Source organism: Puma concolor, unplaced genomic scaffold (assembly GCF_028749965.1).
Source record: "Puma concolor isolate L17-30 unplaced genomic scaffold, mPumCon1.1.hap2 unalloc_scaffold_77, whole genome shotgun sequence".
In the NCBI taxonomy this organism is placed as follows: Eukaryota; Metazoa; Chordata; class Mammalia; order Carnivora; family Felidae; genus Puma; species Puma concolor.
The window spans coordinates 20,494-39,394 of record NW_028240288.1 but is presented as its reverse complement, the minus strand read 5'-3'; the positions used below and the strand labels follow the sequence as shown (position 1 = coordinate 39,394).

Sequence of the window (18,901 nt, the reverse complement as noted above, 5' to 3'; positions counted from 1 at the left end):
TGGCTGCCTGCCTCGCTGCCGCCGCCCTCCGCCGCGGGCCCCGGGCGGGTGGCGGAGGCGGCGCAAGAGGACCCTGGCAAGGCGCTGTGGCGCAAGCCCCGGCCTTCACCGATCCCGGGACTCTGGCAGACTGCTCCCGGCTTGGCCCCACGCCCGCCTCCGCTTCCATCCCGCACCGCACCGCACCGCACCGCACCGCACCACGTCGGGCCGCTCACTGGGAAGAGGGTGGAAGCGAGCGTGGGGCATCAGGCCGGCCGTGCCTTCTGGGCGCCCCCCCTCCCGCCGGGTTCTCAGCGCCTCCTCCCCAGTCGCAGGGCGAGCGCAGCCAGCCCGGAGGCCCCAGCGCCCCCACAGAACATCACCAGCGCGAGCCCGCAGCCCTAGCTGGGCCTCGCGAAACGCCGGGGGCCCTGGGGATGGGGGCTGGAGGGAGGGAAGAGGTCCGGGACCCAGGGAGCCCAGTCCTGTGGCGGAGTCTGTGTTTGGGGTCTCGCTGCCCCGCCCGCTCCTGTGTTTTTGGATCCACCCACCCAGCCCCCACCCTCCAGTCCCCAGGCGCCAGCCCCCGGTCCCGCCCTCGCCGCACCCCCCCACCCCTCCGTGCGGGTGCAGTGTCAGGAAAGGTGCAAAGCTGGGGCGTGGCTTCCAGCCGGTGCAGTGGGATTTCGCCCGGTGCGGGGAGCGGGGAGCGGGGAGCGGACCCCTTGTGAAGTGCCGTGGGGTGTGCGGGCTCGGGGGGGGGGCGGGGCGGGGCGGGGCGGGGCCAGGCTAGGCCAGGCCAGGCCGCTTTGCCGGCCCGGGAGGGGCTGAGGGAGCAGTGGCCGCCGGGGTGTGTTTGGCCCCCGGAGCCGCGCTCCCCTCCCCGGGGAGAGAGGGACACACGGAGGGAGGGGGAGGGGCGGCGGGCGCCAAAGGAGAGGTCAAGGAGGCCAGAGGCAACAGGCAACAGGCAAAAGGCAAAAGCCTACAGCACCCGGTATTCCCAGGCGGTCTCCCATCCAAGTACTAACCAGGCCCGACCCTGCTTAGCTTCCGAGATCAGACGAGATCGGGCGCGTTCAGGGTGGTATGGCCGTAGACGCCGGCGGCTGCCGCTGGGCGCCTCAAGAGCCTGCTCCACGCATCCCAAGCCCAGCGGGTGCCGCGCTTCACCCATGCACGCGCCTGCCTGCCTGCCTGCCTGCCTGCCTGCCTGGCTGCCTGCCTCGCTGCCGCCGCCCTCCGCCGCGGGCCCCGGGCGGGTGGCGGAGGCGGCGCAAGAGGACCCTGGCAAGGCGCTGTGGCGCAAGCCCCGGCCTTCACCGATCCCGGGACTCTGGCAGACTGCTCCCGGCTTGGCCCCACGCCCGCCTCCGCTTCCATCCCGCACCGCACCGCACCGCACCGCACCGCACCGCACCGCACCACGTCGGGCCGCTCACTGGGAAGAGGGTGGAAGCGAGCGTGGGGCATCAGGCCGGCCGTGCCTTCTGGGCGCCCCCCCTCCCGCCGGGTTCTCAGCGCCTCCTCCCCAGTCGCAGGGCGAGCGCAGCCAGCCCGGAGGCCCCAGCGCCCCCACAGAACATCACCAGCGCGAGCCCGCAGCCCTAGCTGGGCCTCGCGAAACGCCGGGGGCCCTGGGGATGGGGGCTGGAGGGAGGGAAGAGGTCCGGGACCCAGGGAGCCCAGTCCTGTGGCGGAGTCTGTGTTTGGGGTCTCGCTGCCCCGCCCGCTCCTGTGTTTTTGGATCCACCCACCCAGCCCCCACCCTCCAGTCCCCAGGCGCCAGCCCCCGGTCCCGCCCTCGCCGCACCCCCCCACCCCTCCGTGCGGGTGCAGTGTCAGGAAAGGTGCAAAGCTGGGGCGTGGCTTCCAGCCGGTGCAGTGGGATTTCGCCCGGTGCGGGGAGCGGGGAGCGGGGAGCGGACCCCTTGTGAAGTGCCGTGGGGTGTGCGGGCTCGGGGGGGGGCGGGGCGGGGCGGGGCGGGGCCAGGCTAGGCCAGGCCAGGCCGCTTTGCCGGCCCGGGAGGGGCTGAGGGAGCAGTGGCCGCCGGGGTGTGTTTGGCCCCCGGAGCCGCGCTCCCCTCCCCGGGGAGAGAGGGACACACGGAGGGAGGGGGAGGGGCGGCGGGCGCCAAAGGAGAGGTCAAGGAGGCCAGAGGCAACAGGCAACAGGCAAAAGGCAAAAGCCTACAGCACCCGGTATTCCCAGGCGGTCTCCCATCCAAGTACTAACCAGGCCCGACCCTGCTTAGCTTCCGAGATCAGACGAGATCGGGCGCGTTCAGGGTGGTATGGCCGTAGACGCCGGCGGCTGCCGCTGGGCGCCTCAAGAGCCTGCTCCACGCATCCCAAGCCCAGCGGGTGCCGCGCTTCACCCATGCACGCGCCTGCCTGCCTGCCTGCCTGCCTGCCTGGCTGCCTGCCTCGCTGCCGCCGCCCTCCGCCGCGGGCCCCGGGCGGGTGGCGGAGGCGGCGCAAGAGGACCCTGGCAAGGCGCTGTGGCGCAAGCCCCGGCCTTCACCGATCCCGGGACTCTGGCAGACTGCTCCCGGCTTGGCCCCACGCCCGCCTCCGCTTCCATCCCGCACCGCACCGCACCGCACCGCACCACGTCGGGCCGCTCACTGGGAAGAGGGTGGAAGCGAGCGTGGGGCATCAGGCCGGCCGTGCCTTCTGGGCGCCCCCCCTCCCGCCGGGTTCTCAGCGCCTCCTCCCCAGTCGCAGGGCGAGCGCAGCCAGCCCGGAGGCCCCAGCGCCCCCACAGAACATCACCAGCGCGAGCCCGCAGCCCTAGCTGGGCCTCGCGAAACGCCGGGGGCCCTGGGGATGGGGGCTGGAGGGAGGGAAGAGGTCCGGGACCCAGGGAGCCCAGTCCTGTGGCGGAGTCTGTGTTTGGGGTCTCGCTGCCCCGCCCGCTCCTGTGTTTTTGGATCCACCCACCCAGCCCCCACCCTCCAGTCCCCAGGCGCCAGCCCCCGGTCCCGCCCTCGCCGCACCCCCCCACCCCTCCGTGCGGGTGCAGTGTCAGGAAAGGTGCAAAGCTGGGGCGTGGCTTCCAGCCGGTGCAGTGGGATTTCGCCCGGTGCGGGGAGCGGGGAGCGGGGAGCGGACCCCTTGTGAAGTGCCGTGGGGTGTGCGGGCTCGGGGGGGGGGCGGGGCGGGGCGGGGCGGGGCCAGGCTAGGCCAGGCCAGGCCGCTTTGCCGGCCCGGGAGGGGCTGAGGGAGCAGTGGCCGCCGGGGTGTGTTTGGCTCCCGGAGCCGCGCTCCCCTCCCCGGGGAGAGAGGGACACACGGAGGGAGGGGGAGGGGCGGCGGGCGCCAAAGGAGAGGTCAAGGAGGCCAGAGGCAACAGGCAACAGGCAAAAGGCAAAAGCCTACAGCACCCGGTATTCCCGGGCGGTCTCCCATCCAAGTACTAACCAGGCCCGACCCTGCTTAGCTTCCGAGATCAGACGAGATCGGGCGCGTTCAGGGTGGTATGGCCGTAGACGCCGGCGGCTGCCGCTGGGCGCCTCAAGAGCCTGCTCCACGCATCCCAAGCCCAGCGGGTGCCGCGCTTCACCCATGCACGCGCCTGCCTGCCTGCCTGCCTGCCTGCCTGCCTGGCTGCCTGCCTCGCTGCCGCCGCCCTCCGCCGCGGGCCCCGGGCGGGTGGCGGAGGCGGCGCAAGAGGACCCTGGCAAGGCGCTGTGGCGCAAGCCCCGGCCTTCACCGATCCCGGGACTCTGGCAGACTGCTCCCGGCTTGGCCCCACGCCCGCCTCCGCTTCCATCCCGCACCGCACCGCACCGCACCGCACCGCACCGCACCGCACCACGTCGGGCCGCTCACTGGGAAGAGGGTGGAAGCGAGCGTGGGGCATCAGGCCGGCCGTGCCTTCTGGGCGCCCCCCCTCCCGCCGGGTTCTCAGCGCCTCCTCCCCAGTCGCAGGGCGAGCGCAGCCAGCCCGGAGGCCCCAGCGCCCCCACAGAACATCACCAGCGCGAGCCCGCAGCCCTAGCTGGGCCTCGCGAAACGCCGGGGGCCCTGGGGATGGGGGCTGGAGGGAGGGAAGAGGTCCGGGACCCAGGGAGCCCAGTCCTGTGGCGGAGTCTGTGTTTGGGGTCTCGCTGCCCCGCCCGCTCCTGTGTTTTTGGATCCACCCACCCAGCCCCCACCCTCCAGTCCCCAGGCGCCAGCCCCCGGTCCCGCCCTCGCCGCACCCCCCCACCCCTCCGTGCGGGTGCAGTGTCAGGAAAGGTGCAAAGCTGGGGCGTGGCTTCCAGCCGGTGCAGTGGGATTTCGCCCGGTGCGGGGAGCGGGGAGCGGGGAGCGGACCCCTTGTGAAGTGCCGTGGGGTGTGCGGGCTCGGGGGGGGGCGGGGCGGGGCGGGGCGGGGCCAGGCTAGGCCAGGCCAGGCCGCTTTGCCGGCCCGGGAGGGGCTGAGGGAGCAGTGGCCGCCGGGGTGTGTTTGGCCCCCGGAGCCGCGCTCCCCTCCCCGGGGAGAGAGGGACACACGGAGGGAGGGGGAGGGGCGGCGGGCGCCAAAGGAGAGGTCAAGGAGGCCAGAGGCAACAGGCAACAGGCAAAAGGCAAAAGCCTACAGCACCCGGTATTCCCAGGCGGTCTCCCATCCAAGTACTAACCAGGCCCGACCCTGCTTAGCTTCCGAGATCAGACGAGATCGGGCGCGTTCAGGGTGGTATGGCCGTAGACGCCGGCGGCTGCCGCTGGGCGCCTCAAGAGCCTGCTCCACGCATCCCAAGCCCAGCGGGTGCCGCGCTTCACCCATGCACGCGCCTGCCTGCCTGCCTGCCTGCCTGCCTGCCTGGCTGCCTGCCTCGCTGCCGCCGCCCTCCGCCGCGGGCCCCGGGCGGGTGGCGGAGGCGGCGCAAGAGGACCCTGGCAAGGCGCTGTGGCGCAAGCCCCGGCCTTCACCGATCCCGGGACTCTGGCAGACTGCTCCCGGCTTGGCCCCACGCCCGCCTCCGCTTCCATCCCGCACCGCACCGCACCGCACCGCACCGCACCGCACCGCACCACGTCGGGCCGCTCACTGGGAAGAGGGTGGAAGCGAGCGTGGGGCATCAGGCCGGCCGTGCCTTCTGGGCGCCCCCCCTCCCGCCGGGTTCTCAGCGCCTCCTCCCCAGTCGCAGGGCGAGCGCAGCCAGCCCGGAGGCCCCAGCGCCCCCACAGAACATCACCAGCGCGAGCCCGCAGCCCTAGCTGGGCCTCGCGAAACGCCGGGGGCCCTGGGGATGGGGGCTGGAGGGAGGGAAGAGGTCCGGGACCCAGGGAGCCCAGTCCTGTGGCGGAGTCTGTGTTTGGGGTCTCGCTGCCCCGCCCGCTCCTGTGTTTTTGGATCCACCCACCCAGCCCCCACCCTCCAGTCCCCAGGCGCCAGCCCCCGGTCCCGCCCTCGCCGCACCCCCCCACCCCTCCGTGCGGGTGCAGTGTCAGGAAAGGTGCAAAGCTGGGGCGTGGCTTCCAGCCGGTGCAGTGGGATTTCGCCCGGTGCGGGGAGCGGGGAGCGGGGAGCGGACCCCTTGTGAAGTGCCGTGGGGTGTGCGGGCTCGGGGGGGGGGCGGGGCGGGGCGGGGCGGGGCCAGGCTAGGCCAGGCCAGGCCGCTTTGCCGGCCCGGGAGGGGCTGAGGGAGCAGTGGCCGCCGGGGTGTGTTTGGCCCCCGGAGCCGCGCTCCCCTCCCCGGGGAGAGAGGGACACACGGAGGGAGGGGGAGGGGCGGCGGGCGCCAAAGGAGAGGTCAAGGAGGCCAGAGGCAACAGGCAACAGGCAAAAGGCAAAAGCCTACAGCACCCGGTATTCCCAGGCGGTCTCCCATCCAAGTACTAACCAGGCCCGACCCTGCTTAGCTTCCGAGATCAGACGAGATCGGGCGCGTTCAGGGTGGTATGGCCGTAGACGCCGGCGGCTGCCGCTGGGCGCCTCAAGAGCCTGCTCCACGCATCCCAAGCCCAGCGGGTGCCGCGCTTCACCCATGCACGCGCCTGCCTGCCTGCCTGCCTGCCTGCCTGCCTGCCTGGCTGCCTGCCTCGCTGCCGCCGCCCTCCGCCGCGGGCCCCGGGCGGGTGGCGGAGGCGGCGCAAGAGGACCCTGGCAAGGCGCTGTGGCGCAAGCCCCGGCCTTCACCGATCCCGGGACTCTGGCAGACTGCTCCCGGCTTGGCCCCACGCCCGCCTCCGCTTCCATCCCGCACCGCACCGCACCGCACCGCACCGCACCGCACCGCACCACGTCGGGCCGCTCACTGGGAAGAGGGTGGAAGCGAGCGTGGGGCATCAGGCCGGCCGTGCCTTCTGGGCGCCCCCCCTCCCGCCGGGTTCTCAGCGCCTCCTCCCCAGTCGCAGGGCGAGCGCAGCCAGCCCGGAGGCCCCAGCGCCCCCACAGAACATCACCAGCGCGAGCCCGCAGCCCTAGCTGGGCCTCGCGAAACGCCGGGGGCCCTGGGGATGGGGGCTGGAGGGAGGGAAGAGGTCCGGGACCCAGGGAGCCCAGTCCTGTGGCGGAGTCTGTGTTTGGGGTCTCGCTGCCCCGCCCGCTCCTGTGTTTTTGGATCCACCCACCCAGCCCCCACCCTCCAGTCCCCAGGCGCCAGCCCCCGGTCCCGCCCTCGCCGCACCCCCCCACCCCTCCGTGCGGGTGCAGTGTCAGGAAAGGTGCAAAGCTGGGGCGTGGCTTCCAGCCGGTGCAGTGGGATTTCGCCCGGTGCGGGGAGCGGGGAGCGGGGAGCGGACCCCTTGTGAAGTGCCGTGGGGTGTGCGGGCTCGGGGGGGGGGCGGGGCGGGGCGGGGCGGGGCCAGGCTAGGCCAGGCCAGGCCGCTTTGCCGGCCCGGGAGGGGCTGAGGGAGCAGTGGCCGCCGGGGTGTGTTTGGCCCCCGGAGCCGCGCTCCCCTCCCCGGGGAGAGAGGGACACACGGAGGGAGGGGGAGGGGCGGCGGGCGCCAAAGGAGAGGTCAAGGAGGCCAGAGGCAACAGGCAACAGGCAAAAGGCAAAAGCCTACAGCACCCGGTATTCCCAGGCGGTCTCCCATCCAAGTACTAACCAGGCCCGACCCTGCTTAGCTTCCGAGATCAGACGAGATCGGGCGCGTTCAGGGTGGTATGGCCGTAGACGCCGGCGGCTGCCGCTGGGCGCCTCAAGAGCCTGCTCCACGCATCCCAAGCCCAGCGGGTGCCGCGCTTCACCCATGCACGCGCCTGCCTGCCTGCCTGCCTGCCTGCCTGCCTGGCTGCCTGCCTCGCTGCCGCCGCCCTCCGCCGCGGGCCCCGGGCGGGTGGCGGAGGCGGCGCAAGAGGACCCTGGCAAGGCGCTGTGGCGCAAGCCCCGGCCTTCACCGATCCCGGGACTCTGGCAGACTGCTCCCGGCTTGGCCCCACGCCCGCCTCCGCTTCCATCCCGCACCGCACCGCACCGCACCGCACCACGTTGGGCCGCTCACTGGGAAGAGGGTGGAAGCGAGCGTGGGGCATCAGGCCGGCCGTGCCTTCTGGGCGCCCCCCCTCCCGCCGGGTTCTCAGCGCCTCCTCCCCAGTCGCAGGGCGAGCGCAGCCAGCCCGGAGGCCCCAGCGCCCCCACAGAACATCACCAGCGCGAGCCCGCAGCCCTAGCTGGGCCTCGCGAAACGCCGGGGGCCCTGGGGATGGGGGCTGGAGGGAGGGAAGAGGTCCGGGACCCAGGGAGCCCAGTCCTGTGGCGGAGTCTGTGTTTGGGGTCTCGCTGCCCCGCCCGCTCCTGTGTTTTTGGATCCACCCACCCAGCCCCCACCCTCCAGTCCCCAGGCGCCAGCCCCCGGTCCCGCCCTCGCCGCACCCCCCCACCCCTCCGTGCGGGTGCAGTGTCAGGAAAGGTGCAAAGCTGGGGCGTGGCTTCCAGCCGGTGCAGTGGGATTTCGCCCGGTGCGGGGAGCGGGGAGCGGGGAGCGGACCCCTTGTGAAGTGCCGTGGGGTGTGCGGGCTCGGGGGGGGGCGGGGCGGGGCGGGGCGGGGCCAGGCTAGGCCAGGCCAGGCCGCTTTGCCGGCCCGGGAGGGGCTGAGGGAGCAGTGGCCGCCGGGGTGTGTTTGGCCCCCGGAGCCGCGCTCCCCTCCCCGGGGAGAGAGGGACACACGGAGGGAGGGGGAGGGGCGGCGGGCGCCAAAGGAGAGGTCAAGGAGGCCAGAGGCAACAGGCAACAGGCAAAAGGCAAAAGCCTACAGCACCCGGTATTCCCAGGCGGTCTCCCATCCAAGTACTAACCAGGCCCGACCCTGCTTAGCTTCCGAGATCAGACGAGATCGGGCGCGTTCAGGGTGGTATGGCCGTAGACGCCGGCGGCTGCCGCTGGGCGCCTCAAGAGCCTGCTCCACGCATCCCAAGCCCAGCGGGTGCCGCGCTTCACCCATGCACGCGCCTGCCTGCCTGCCTGCCTGCCTGCCTGCCTGGCTGCCTGCCTCGCTGCCGCCGCCCTCCGCCGCGGGCCCCGGGCGGGTGGCGGAGGCGGCGCAAGAGGACCCTGGCAAGGCGCTGTGGCGCAAGCGCCGGCCTTCACCGATCCCGGGACTCTGGCAGACTGCTCCCGGCTTGGCCCCACGCCCGCCTCCGCTTCCATCCCGCACCGCACCGCACCGCACCGCACCGCACCACGTCGGGCCGCTCACTGGGAAGAGGGTGGAAGCGAGCGTGGGGCATCAGGCCGGCCGTGCCTTCTGGGCGCCCCCCCTCCCGCCGGGTTCTCAGCGCCTCCTCCCCAGTCGCAGGGCGAGCGCAGCCAGCCCGGAGGCCCCAGCGCCCCCACAGAACATCACCAGCGCGAGCCCGCAGCCCTAGCTGGGCCTCGCGAAACGCCGGGGGCCCTGGGGATGGGGGCTGGAGGGAGGGAAGAGGTCCGGGACCCAGGGAGCCCAGTCCTGTGGCGGAGTCTGTGTTTGGGGTCTCGCTGCCCCGCCCGCTCCTGTGTTTTTGGATCCACCCACCCAGCCCCCACCCTCCAGTCCCCAGGCGCCAGCCCCCGGTCCCGCCCTCGCCGCACCCCCCCACCCCTCCGTGCGGGTGCAGTGTCAGGAAAGGTGCAAAGCTGGGGCGTGGCTTCCAGCCGGTGCAGTGGGATTTCGCCCGGTGCGGGGAGCGGGGAGCGGGGAGCGGACCCCTTGTGAAGTGCCGTGGGGTGTGCGGGCTCGGGGGGGGGGCGGGGCGGGGCGGGGCGGGGCCAGGCTAGGCCAGGCCAGGCCGCTTTGCCGGCCCGGGAGGGGCTGAGGGAGCAGTGGCCGCCGGGGTGTGTTTGGCCCCCGGAGCCGCGCTCCCCTCCCCGGGGAGAGAGGGACACACGGAGGGAGGGGGAGGGGCGGCGGGCGCCAAAGGAGAGGTCAAGGAGGCCAGAGGCAACAGGCAACAGGCAAAAGGCAAAAGCCTACAGCACCCGGTATTCCCAGGCGGTCTCCCATCCAAGTACTAACCAGGCCCGACCCTGCTTAGCTTCCGAGATCAGACGAGATCGGGCGCGTTCAGGGTGGTATGGCCGTAGACGCCGGCGGCTGCCGCTGGGCGCCTCAAGAGCCTGCTCCACGCATCCCAAGCCCAGCGGGTGCCGCGCTTCACCCATGCACGCGCCTGCCTGCCTGCCTGCCTGCCTGCCTGGCTGCCTGCCTCGCTGCCGCCGCCCTCCGCCGCGGGCCCCGGGCGGGTGGCGGAGGCGGCGCAAGAGGACCCTGGCAAGGCGCTGTGGCGCAAGCCCCGGCCTTCACCGATCCCGGGACTCTGGCAGACTGCTCCCGGCTTGGCCCCACGCCCGCCTCCGCTTCCATCCCGCACCGCACCGCACCGCACCGCACCGCACCACGTCGGGCCGCTCACTGGGAAGAGGGTGGAAGCGAGCGTGGGGCATCAGGCCGGCCGTGCCTTCTGGGCGCCCCCCCTCCCGCCGGGTTCTCAGCGCCTCCTCCCCAGTCGCAGGGCGAGCGCAGCCAGCCCGGAGGCCCCAGCGCCCCCACAGAACATCACCAGCGCGAGCCCGCAGCCCTAGCTGGGCCTCGCGAAACGCCGGGGGCCCTGGGGATGGGGGCTGGAGGGAGGGAAGAGGTCCGGGACCCAGGGAGCCCAGTCCTGTGGCGGAGTCTGTGTTTGGGGTCTCGCTGCCCCGCCCGCTCCTGTGTTTTTGGATCCACCCACCCAGCCCCCACCCTCCAGTCCCCAGGCGCCAGCCCCCGGTCCCGCCCTCGCCGCACCCCCCCACCCCTCCGTGCGGGTGCAGTGTCAGGAAAGGTGCAAAGCTGGGGCGTGGCTTCCAGCCGGTGCAGTGGGATTTCGCCCGGTGCGGGGAGCGGGGAGCGGGGAGCGGACCCCTTGTGAAGTGCCGTGGGGTGTGCGGGCTCGGGGGGGGGGCGGGGCGGGGCGGGGCGGGGCCAGGCTAGGCCAGGCCAGGCCGCTTTGCCGGCCCGGGAGGGGCTGAGGGAGCAGTGGCCGCCGGGGTGTGTTTGGCCCCCGGAGCCGCGCTCCCCTCCCCGGGGAGAGAGGGACACACGGAGGGAGGGGGAGGGGCGGCGGGCGCCAAAGGAGAGGTCAAGGAGGCCAGAGGCAACAGGCAACAGGCAAAAGGCAAAAGCCTACAGCACCCGGTATTCCCAGGCGGTCTCCCATCCAAGTACTAACCAGGCCCGACCCTGCTTAGCTTCCGAGATCAGACGAGATCGGGCGCGTTCAGGGTGGTATGGCCGTAGACGCCGGCGGCTGCCGCTGGGCGCCTCAAGAGCCTGCTCCACGCATCCCAAGCCCAGCGGGTGCCGCGCTTCACCCATGCACGCGCCTGCCTGCCTGCCTGCCTGCCTGCCTGCCTGCCTGGCTGCCTGCCTCGCTGCCGCCGCCCTCCGCCGCGGGCCCCGGGCGGGTGGCGGAGGCGGCGCAAGAGGACCCTGGCAAGGCGCTGTGGCGCAAGCCCCGGCCTTCACCGATCCCGGGACTCTGGCAGACTGCTCCCGGCTTGGCCCCACGCCCGCCTCCGCTTCCATCCCGCACCGCACCGCACCGCACCGCACCGCACCACGTCGGGCCGCTCACTGGGAAGAGGGTGGAAGCGAGCGTGGGGCATCAGGCCGGCCGTGCCTTCTGGGCGCCCCCCCTCCCGCCGGGTTCTCAGCGCCTCCTCCCCAGTCGCAGGGCGAGCGCAGCCAGCCCGGAGGCCCCAGCGCCCCCACAGAACATCACCAGCGCGAGCCCGCAGCCCTAGCTGGGCCTCGCGAAACGCCGGGGGCCCTGGGGATGGGGGCTGGAGGGAGGGAAGAGGTCCGGGACCCAGGGAGCCCAGTCCTGTGGCGGAGTCTGTGTTTGGGGTCTCGCTGCCCCGCCCGCTCCTGTGTTTTTGGATCCACCCACCCAGCCCCCACCCTCCAGTCCCCAGGCGCCAGCCCCCGGTCCCGCCCTCGCCGCACCCCCCCACCCCTCCGTGCGGGTGCAGTGTCAGGAAAGGTGCAAAGCTGGGGCGTGGCTTCCAGCCGGTGCAGTGGGATTTCGCCCGGTGCGGGGAGCGGGGAGCGGGGAGCGGACCCCTTGTGAAGTGCCGTGGGGTGTGCGGGCTCGGGGGGGGGGGCGGGGCGGGGCGGGGCGGGGCCAGGCTAGGCCAGGCCAGGCCGCTTTGCCGGCCCGGGAGGGGCTGAGGGAGCAGTGGCCGCCGGGGTGTGTTTGGCCCCCGGAGCCGCGCTCCCCTCCCCGGGGAGAGAGGGACACACGGAGGGAGGGGGAGGGGCGGCGGGCGCCAAAGGAGAGGTCAAGGAGGCCAGAGGCAACAGGCAACAGGCAAAAGGCAAAAGCCTACAGCACCCGGTATTCCCAGGCGGTCTCCCATCCAAGTACTAACCAGGCCCGACCCTGCTTAGCTTCCGAGATCAGACGAGATCGGGCGCGTTCAGGGTGGTATGGCCGTAGACGCCGGCGGCTGCCGCTGGGCGCCTCAAGAGCCTGCTCCACGCATCCCAAGCCCAGCGGGTGCCGCGCTTCACCCATGCACGCGCCTGCCTGCCTGCCTGCCTGCCTGCCTGCCTGGCTGCCTGCCTCGCTGCCGCCGCCCTCCGCCGCGGGCCCCGGGCGGGTGGCGGAGGCGGCGCAAGAGGACCCTGGCAAGGCGCTGTGGCGCAAGCCCCGGCCTTCACCGATCCCGGGACTCTGGCAGACTGCTCCCGGCTTGGCCCCACGCCCGCCTCCGCTTCCATCCCGCACCGCACCGCACCGCACCGCACCGCACCGCACCGCACCACGTCGGGCCGCTCACTGGGAAGAGGGTGGAAGCGAGCGTGGGGCATCAGGCCGGCCGTGCCTTCTGGGCGCCCCCCCTCCCGCCGGGTTCTCAGCGCCTCCTCCCCAGTCGCAGGGCGAGCGCAGCCAGCCCGGAGGCCCCAGCGCCCCCACAGAACATCACCAGCGCGAGCCCGCAGCCCTAGCTGGGCCTCGCGAAACGCCGGGGGCCCTGGGGATGGGGGCTGGAGGGAGGGAAGAGGTCCGGGACCCAGGGAGCCCAGTCCTGTGGCGGAGTCTGTGTTTGGGGTCTCGCTGCCCCGCCCGCTCCTGTGTTTTTGGATCCACCCACCCAGCCCCCACCCTCCAGTCCCCAGGCGCCAGCCCCCGGTCCCGCCCTCGCCGCACCCCCCCACCCCTCCGTGCGGGTGCAGTGTCAGGAAAGGTGCAAAGCTGGGGCGTGGCTTCCAGCCGGTGCAGTGGGATTTCGCCCGGTGCGGGGAGCGGGGAGCGGGGAGCGGACCCCTTGTGAAGTGCCGTGGGGTGTGCGGGCTCGGGGGGGGGCGGGGCGGGGCGGGGCGGGGCCAGGCTAGGCCAGGCCAGGCCGCTTTGCCGGCCCGGGAGGGGCTGAGGGAGCAGTGGCCGCCGGGGTGTGTTTGGCCCCCGGAGCCGCGCTCCCCTCCCCGGGGAGAGAGGGACACACGGAGGGAGGGGGAGGGGCGGCGGGCGCCAAAGGAGAGGTCAAGGAGGCCAGAGGCAACAGGCAACAGGCAAAAGGCAAAAGCCTACAGCACCCGGTATTCCCAGGCGGTCTCCCATCCAAGTACTAACCAGGCCCGACCCTGCTTAGCTTCCGAGATCAGACGAGATCGGGCGCCTTCAGGGTGGTATGGCCGTAGACGCCGGCGGCTGCCGCTGGGCGCCTCAAGAGCCTGCTCCACGCATCCCAAGCCCAGCGGGTGCCGCGCTTCACCCATGCACGCGCCTGCCTGCCTGCCTGCCTGCCTGCCTGGCTGCCTGCCTCGCTGCCGCCGCCCTCCGCCGCGGGCCCCGGGCGGGTGGCGGAGGCGGCGCAAGAGGACCCTGGCAAGGCGCTGTGGCGCAAGCCCCGGCCTTCACCGATCCCGGGACTCTGGCAGACTGCTCCCGGCTTGGCCCCACGCCCGCCTCCGCTTCCATCCCGCACCGCACCGCACCGCACCGCACCGCACCGCACCACGTCGGGCCGCTCACTGGGAAGAGGGTGGAAGCGAGCGTGGGGCATCAGGCCGGCCGTGCCTTCTGGGCGCCCCCCCTCCCGCCGGGTTCTCAGCGCCTCCTCCCCAGTCGCAGGGCGAGCGCAGCCAGCCCGGAGGCCCCAGCGCCCCCACAGAACATCACCAGCGCGAGCCCGCAGCCCTAGCTGGGCCTCGCGAAACGCCGGGGGCCCTGGGGATGGGGGCTGGAGGGAGGGAAGAGGTCCGGGACCCAGGGAGCCCAGTCCTGTGGCGGAGTCTGTGTTTGGGGTCTCGCTGCCCCGCCCGCTCCTGTGTTTTTGGATCCACCCACCCAGCCCCCACCCTCCAGTCCCCAGGCGCCAGCCCCCGGTCCCGCCCTCGCCGCACCCCCCCACCCCTCCGTGCGGGTGCAGTGTCAGGAAAGGTGCAAAGCTGGGGCGTGGCTTCCAGCCGGTGCAGTGGGATTTCGCCCGGTGCGGGGAGCGGGGAGCGGGGAGCGGACCCCTTGTGAAGTGCCGTGGGGTGTGCGGGCTCGGGGGGGGGGCGGGGCGGGGCGGGGCGGGGCCAGGCTAGGCCAGGCCAGGCCGCTTTGCCGGCCCGGGAGGGGCTGAGGGAGCAGTGGCCGCCGGGGTGTGTTTGGCCCCCGGAGCCGCGCTCCCCTCCCCGGGGAGAGAGGGACACACGGAGGGAGGGGGAGGGGCGGCGGGCGCCAAAGGAGAGGTCAAGGAGGCCAGAGGCAACAGGCAACAGGCAAAAGGCAAAAGCCTACAGCACCCGGTATTCCCAGGCGGTCTCCCATCCAAGTACTAACCAGGCCCGACCCTGCTTAGCTTCCGAGATCAGACGAGATCGGGCGCGTTCAGGGTGGTATGGCCGTAGACGCCGGCGGCTGCCGCTGGGCGCCTCAAGAGCCTGCTCCACGCATCCCAAGCCCAGCGGGTGCCGCGCTTCACCCATGCACGCGCCTGCCTGCCTGCCTGCCTGCCTGCCTGCCTGGCTGCCTGCCTCGCTGCCGCCGCCCTCCGCCGCGGGCCCCGGGCGGGTGGCGGAGGCGGCGCAAGAGGACCCTGGCAAGGCGCTGTGGCGCAAGCCCCGGCCTTCACCGATCCCGGGACTCTGGCAGACTGCTCCCGGCTTGGCCCCACGCCCGCCTCCGCTTCCATCCCGCACCGCACCGCACCGCACCGCACCGCACCGCACCGCACCACGTCGGGCCGCTCACTGGGAAGAGGGTGGAAGCGAGCGTGGGGCATCAGGCCGGCCGTGCCTTCTGGGCGCCCCCCCTCCCGCCGGGTTCTCAGCGCCTCCTCCCCAGTCGCAGGGCGAGCGCAGCCAGCCCGGAGGCCCCAGCGCCCCCACAGAACATCACCAGCGCGAGCCCGCAGCCCTAGCTGGGCCTCGCGAAACGCCGGGGGCCCTGGGGATGGGGGCTGGAGGGAGGGAAGAGGTCCGGGACCCAGGGAGCCCAGTCCTGTGGCGGAGTCTGTGTTTGGGGTCTCGCTGCCCCGCCCGCTCCTGTGTTTTTGGATCCACCCACCCAGCCCCCACCCTCCAGTCCCCAGGCGCCAGCCCCCGGTCCCGCCCTCGCCGCACCCCCCCACCCCTCCGTGCGGGTGCAGTGTCAGGAAAGGTGCAAAGCTGGGGCGTGGCTTCCAGCCGGTGCAGTGGGATTTCGCCCGGTGCGGGGAGCGGGGAGCGGGGAGCGGACCCCTTGTGAAGTGCCGTGGGGTGTGCGGGCTCGGGGGGGGGCGGGGCGGGGCGGGGCGGGGCCAGGCTAGGCCAGGCCAGGCCGCTTTGCCGGCCCGGGAGGGGCTGAGGGAGCAGTGGCCGCCGGGGTGTGTTTGGCCCCCGGAGCCGCGCTCCCCTCCCCGGGGAGAGAGGGACACACGGAGGGAGGGGGAGGGGCGGCGGGCGCCAAAGGAGAGGTCAAGGAGGCCAGAGGCAACAGGCAACAGGCAAAAGGCAAAAGCCTACAGCACCCGGTATTCCCAGGCGGTCTCCCATCCAAGTACTAACCAGGCCCGACCCTGCTTAGCTTCCGAGATCAGACGAGATCGGGCGCGTTCAGGGTGGTATGGCCGTAGACGCCGGCGGCTGCCGCTGGGCGCCTCAAGAGCCTGCTCCACGCATCCCAAGCCCAGCGGGTGCCGCGCTTCACCCATGCACGCGCCTGCCTGCCTGCCTGCCTGCCTGCCTGGCTGCCTGCCTCGCTGCCGCCGCCCTCCGCCGCGGGCCCCGGGCGGGTGGCGGAGGCGGCGCAAGAGGACCCTGGCAAGGCGCTGTGGCGCAAGCCCCGGCCTTCACCGATCCCGGGACTCTGGCAGACTGCTCCCGGCTTGGCCCCACGCCCGCCTCCGCTTCCATCCCGCACCGCACCGCACCGCACCGCACCGCACCGCACCACGTCGGGCCGCTCACTGGGAAGAGGGTGGAAGCGAGCGTGGGGCATCAGGCCGGCCGTGCCTTCTGGGCGCCCCCCCTCCCGCCGGGTTCTCAGCGCCTCCTCCCCAGTCGCAGGGCGAGCGCAGCCAGCCCGGAGGCCCCAGCGCCCCCACAGAACATCACCAGCGCGAGCCCGCAGCCCTAGCTGGGCCTCGCGAAACGCCGGGGGCCCTGGGGATGGGGGCTGGAGGGAGGGAAGAGGTCCGGGACCCAGGGAGCCCAGTCCTGTGGCGGAGTCTGTGTTTGGGGTCTCGCTGCCCCGCCCGCTCCTGTGTTTTTGGATCCACCCACCCAGCCCCCACCCTCCAGTCCCCAGGCGCCAGCCCCCGGTCCCGCCCTCGCCGCACCCCCCCACCCCTCCGTGCGGGTGCAGTGTCAGGAAAGGTGCAAAGCTGGGGCGTGGCTTCCAGCCGGTGCAGTGGGATTTCGCCCGGTGCGGGGAGCGGGGAGCGGGGAGCGGACCCCTTGTGAAGTGCCGTGGGGTGTGCGGGCTCGGGGGGGGGGCGGGGCGGGGCGGGGCGGGGCCAGGCTAGGCCAGGCCAGGCCGCTTTGCCGGCCCGGGAGGGGCTGAGGGAGCAGTGGCCGCCGGGGTGTGTTTGGCTCCCGGAGCCGCGCTCCCCTCCCCGGGGAGAGAGGGACACACGGAGGGAGGGGGAGGGGCGGCGGGCGCCAAAGGAGAGGTCAAGGAGGCCAGAGGCAACAGGCAACAGGCAAAAGGCAAAAGCCTACAGCACCCGGTATTCCCAGGCGGTCTCCCATCCAAGTACTAACCAGGCCCGACCCTGCTTAGCTTCCGAGATCAGACGAGATCGGGCGCGTTCAGGGTGGTATGGCCGTAGACGACGGCGGCTGCCGCTGGGCGCCTCAAGAGCCTGCTCCACGCATCCCAAGCCCAGCGGGTGCCGCGCTTCACCCATGCACGCGCCTGCCTGCCTGCCTGCCTGCCTGCCTGGCTGCCTGCCTCGCTGCCGCCGCCCTCCGCCGCGGGCCCCGGGCGGGTGGCGGAGGCGGCGCAAGAGGACCCTGGCAAGGCGCTGTGGCGCAAGCCCCGGCCTTCACCGATCCCGGGACTCTGGCAGACTGCTCCCGGCTTGGCCCCACGCCCGCCTCCGCTTCCATCCCGCACCGCACCGCACCGCACCGCACCACGTCGGGCCGCTCACTGGGAAGAGGGTGGAAGCGAGCGTGGGGCATCAGGCCGGCCGTGCCTTCTGGGCGCCCCCCCTCCCGCCGGGTTCTCAGCGCCTCCTCCCCAGTCGCAGGGCGAGCGCAGCCAGCCCGGAGGCCCCAGCGCCCCCACAGAACATCACCAGCGCGAGCCCGCAGCCCTAGCTGGGCCTCGCGAAACGCCGGGGGCCCTGGGGATGGGGGCTGGAGGGAGGGAAGAGGTCCGGGACCCAGGGAGCCCAGTCCTGTGGCGGAGTCTGTGTTTGGGGTCTCGCTGCCCCGCCCGCTCCTGTGTTTTTGGATCCACCCACCCAGCCCCCACCCTCCAGTCCCCAGGCGCCAGCCCCCGGTCCCGCCCTCGCCGCACCCCCCCACCCCTCCGTGCGGGTGCAGTGTCAGGAAAGGTGCAAAGCTGGGGCGTGGCTTCCAGCCGGTGCAGTGGGATTTCGCCCGGTGCGGGGAGCGGGGAGCGGGGAGCGGACCCCTTGTGAAGTGCCGTGGGGTGTGCGGGCTCGGGGGGGGGCGGGGCGGGGCGGGGCGGGGCCAGGCTAGGCCAGGCCAGGCCGCTTTGCCGGCCCGGGAGGGGCTGAGGGAGCAGTGGCCGCCGGGGTGTGTTTGGCCCCCGGAGCCGCGCTCCCCTCCCCGGGGAGAGAGGGACACACGGAGGGAGGGGGAGGGGCGGCGGGCGCCAAAGGAGAGGTCAAGGAGGCCAGAGGCAACAGGCAACAGGCAAAAGGCAAAAGCCTACAGCACCCGGTATTCCCAGGCGGTCTCCCATCCAAGTACTAACCAGGCCCGACCCTGCTTAGCTTCCGAGATCAGACGAGATCGGGCGCGTTCAGGGTGGTATGGCCGTAGACGCCGGCGGCTGCCGCTGGGCGCCTCAAGAGCCTGCTCCACGCATCCCAAGCCCAGCGGGTGCCGCGCTTCACCCATGCACGCGCCTGCCTGCCTGCCTGCCTGCCTGCCTGGCTGCCTGCCTCGCTGCCGCCGCCCTCCGCCGCGGGCCCCGGGCGGGTGGCGGAGGCGGCGCAAGAGGACCCTGGCAAGGCGCTGTGGCGCAAGCCCCGGCCTTCACCGATCCCGGGACTCTGGCAGACTGCTCCCGGCTTGGCCCCACGCCCGCCTCCGCTTCCATCCCGCACCGCACCGCACCGCACCGCACCGCACCGCACCACGTCGGGCCGCTCACTGGGAAGAGGGTGGAAGCGAGCGTGGGGCATCAGGCCGGCCGTGCCTTCTGGGCGCCCCCCCTCCCGCCGGGTTCTCAGCGCCTCCTCCCCAGTCGCAGGGCGAGCGCAGCCAGCCCGGAGGCCCCAGCGCCCCCACAGAACATCACCAGCGCGAGCCCGCAGCCCTAGCTGGGCCTCGCGAAACGCCGGGGGCCCTGGGGATGGGGGCTGGAGGGAGGGAAGAGGTCCGGGACCCAGGGAGCCCAGTCCTGTGGCGGAGTCTGTGTTTGGGGTCTCGCTGCCCCGCCCGCTCCTGTGTTTTTGGATCCACCCACCCAGCCCCCACCCTCCAGTCCCCAGGCGCCAGCCCCCGGTCCCGCCCTCGCCGCACCCCCCCACCCCTCCGTGCGGGTGCAGTGTCAGGAAAGGTGCAAAGCTGGGGCGTGGCTTCCAGCCGGTGCAGTGGGATTTCGCCCGGTGCGGGGAGCGGGGAGCGGGGAGCGGACCCCTTGTGAAGTGCCGTGGGGTGTGCGGGCTCGGGGGGGGGGGGGGGCGGGGCGGGGCGGGGCGGGGCCAGGCTAGGCCAGGCCAGGCCGCTTTGCCGGCCCGGGAGGGGCTGAGGGAGCAGTGGCCGCCGGGGTGTGTTTGGCTCCCGGAGCCGCGCTCCCCTCCCCGGGGAGAGAGGGACACACGGAGGGAGGGGGAGGGGCGGCGGGCGCCAAAG

General features: G+C 73.5%; 15 non-coding genes across 15 annotated transcripts; all 15 read right to left on the bottom strand.

Annotated features, from left to right (window-relative positions):
• Positions 1-964: 964 nt before the first annotated feature.
• On the bottom strand, positions 965-1,083 carry LOC147570896 (5S ribosomal RNA). Its single transcript, XR_015247938.1, has one exon. It is a non-coding gene; the product is annotated as a 5S ribosomal RNA (ribosomal RNA).
• A 1,086-nt stretch (positions 1,084-2,169) lies between these two features.
• LOC147570895 (5S ribosomal RNA) lies at positions 2,170-2,288 on the bottom strand. The gene has a single exon (XR_015247937.1). It is a non-coding gene; the product is annotated as a 5S ribosomal RNA (ribosomal RNA).
• A 1,068-nt stretch (positions 2,289-3,356) lies between these two features.
• LOC147570894 (5S ribosomal RNA) lies at positions 3,357-3,475 on the bottom strand. The gene has a single exon (XR_015247914.1). It is a non-coding gene; the product is annotated as a 5S ribosomal RNA (ribosomal RNA).
• A 1,086-nt stretch (positions 3,476-4,561) lies between these two features.
• On the bottom strand, positions 4,562-4,680 carry LOC147570893 (5S ribosomal RNA). Its single transcript, XR_015247935.1, has one exon. It is a non-coding gene; the product is annotated as a 5S ribosomal RNA (ribosomal RNA).
• Positions 4,681-5,767: 1,087 nt separating this feature from the next.
• Positions 5,768-5,886, bottom strand: LOC147570892 (5S ribosomal RNA). Its single transcript, XR_015247934.1, has one exon. It is a non-coding gene; the product is annotated as a 5S ribosomal RNA (ribosomal RNA).
• A 1,091-nt stretch (positions 5,887-6,977) lies between these two features.
• Positions 6,978-7,096, bottom strand: LOC147570891 (5S ribosomal RNA). Its single transcript, XR_015247933.1, has one exon. It is a non-coding gene; the product is annotated as a 5S ribosomal RNA (ribosomal RNA).
• A 1,071-nt stretch (positions 7,097-8,167) lies between these two features.
• On the bottom strand, positions 8,168-8,286 carry LOC147570890 (5S ribosomal RNA). The gene has a single exon (XR_015247932.1). It is a non-coding gene; the product is annotated as a 5S ribosomal RNA (ribosomal RNA).
• A 1,077-nt stretch (positions 8,287-9,363) lies between these two features.
• On the bottom strand, positions 9,364-9,482 carry LOC147570889 (5S ribosomal RNA). Its single transcript, XR_015247931.1, has one exon. It is a non-coding gene; the product is annotated as a 5S ribosomal RNA (ribosomal RNA).
• A 1,073-nt stretch (positions 9,483-10,555) lies between these two features.
• Positions 10,556-10,674, bottom strand: LOC147570888 (5S ribosomal RNA). Its single transcript, XR_015247930.1, has one exon. It is a non-coding gene; the product is annotated as a 5S ribosomal RNA (ribosomal RNA).
• A 1,082-nt stretch (positions 10,675-11,756) lies between these two features.
• On the bottom strand, positions 11,757-11,875 carry LOC147570887 (5S ribosomal RNA). Its single transcript, XR_015247929.1, has one exon. It is a non-coding gene; the product is annotated as a 5S ribosomal RNA (ribosomal RNA).
• A 1,086-nt stretch (positions 11,876-12,961) lies between these two features.
• On the bottom strand, positions 12,962-13,080 carry LOC147570886 (5S ribosomal RNA). The gene has a single exon (XR_015247905.1). It is a non-coding gene; the product is annotated as a 5S ribosomal RNA (ribosomal RNA).
• Positions 13,081-14,158: 1,078 nt separating this feature from the next.
• LOC147570885 (5S ribosomal RNA) lies at positions 14,159-14,277 on the bottom strand. The gene has a single exon (XR_015247928.1). It is a non-coding gene; the product is annotated as a 5S ribosomal RNA (ribosomal RNA).
• Positions 14,278-15,363: 1,086 nt separating this feature from the next.
• LOC147570884 (5S ribosomal RNA) lies at positions 15,364-15,482 on the bottom strand. Its single transcript, XR_015247927.1, has one exon. It is a non-coding gene; the product is annotated as a 5S ribosomal RNA (ribosomal RNA).
• A 1,078-nt stretch (positions 15,483-16,560) lies between these two features.
• Positions 16,561-16,679, bottom strand: LOC147570883 (5S ribosomal RNA). Its single transcript, XR_015247926.1, has one exon. It is a non-coding gene; the product is annotated as a 5S ribosomal RNA (ribosomal RNA).
• Positions 16,680-17,746: 1,067 nt separating this feature from the next.
• Positions 17,747-17,865, bottom strand: LOC147570882 (5S ribosomal RNA). The gene has a single exon (XR_015247924.1). It is a non-coding gene; the product is annotated as a 5S ribosomal RNA (ribosomal RNA).
• Positions 17,866-18,901: the final 1,036 nt, after the last annotated feature.